Source organism: Pteropus vampyrus, unplaced genomic scaffold, assembly GCF_000151845.1.
Source record: "Pteropus vampyrus isolate Shadow unplaced genomic scaffold, Pvam_2.0 Scaffold2255, whole genome shotgun sequence".
NCBI classification, from domain to species: domain Eukaryota; kingdom Metazoa; phylum Chordata; class Mammalia; order Chiroptera; family Pteropodidae; genus Pteropus; species Pteropus vampyrus.
Window position 1 is genome coordinate 1 of NW_011891036.1, and position 780 is coordinate 780.

General features: G+C 55.9%; 1 pseudogene; it reads left to right on the forward strand.

Annotated features, from left to right (window-relative positions):
- Positions 1-305: 305 nt before the first annotated feature.
- Positions 306-424, forward strand: LOC111734597 (annotated as a pseudogene).
- Positions 425-780: the final 356 nt, after the last annotated feature.

Sequence of the window (780 nt, forward strand, 5' to 3'; positions counted from 1 at the left end):
GGACTTGACCCCCGACATTGACTGTAGAGTTGAAGGTCTCACAGCTTGGAGACAGTGAGCGCGCTTTCCCATTAGACCTGCAGGCAGACGCCGGCAAAGTCCATGTCCTTTTTCAGAGGCGGGTAAGAACCAGCGGGTTTAAGACTCTCGTGCTTCCTGCTAAAACCCCGTCGGCCCGCTGTCAGGTTCAGGAACGTTCTGGGAAACGGCGTAGTGCGGAATGGGCTCGATCTTTTATCAGTAAGGCTTTCAGCTAATTATCGTCACACGGAAAGGGCTTGGGATTTTGTTTTTTAAAAAGCCCAGTCTGCAGCCACGCCACCCTGAACAAGCCCGATCCCGTCTGATCTCGGAAGCTAAGCAGGGTCGGGCCTGGTTAGTACTTGGATGGGAGACCACCTAGGAAGACCAGGTCCTGTACGCGTAAAAAACAAAAAACATAAGGAATTGGTGGGCAGGCGGCAGCCCCTGCCCCAGACCGTGTCACAAGCAGTGCGGGGACCTCCGTGTCGGTTCCAAAGGCCTGGTGCAGTTCGCGGGGTGACATCTGGCATTTTTCAAACTCAAAATGCCAAGAGAGAAGGGTCAGGTGGCAGCGTCTCTCAGCTCTGCTTTTCAGTATCGGCTTTTCCTCGGGGTTCTGTTTTCCTCTTGTGCACCCACTTAAATCGCGGGTGTCCTGATGGGTGTGGCTTGCCGCGTTTCCCAGAAGGACGCTGTCTGAGCCCTGCGGTGAACGTCCCTCCTGCGCGTCGCATGCCCGCGCCCACCCGTCCAAGG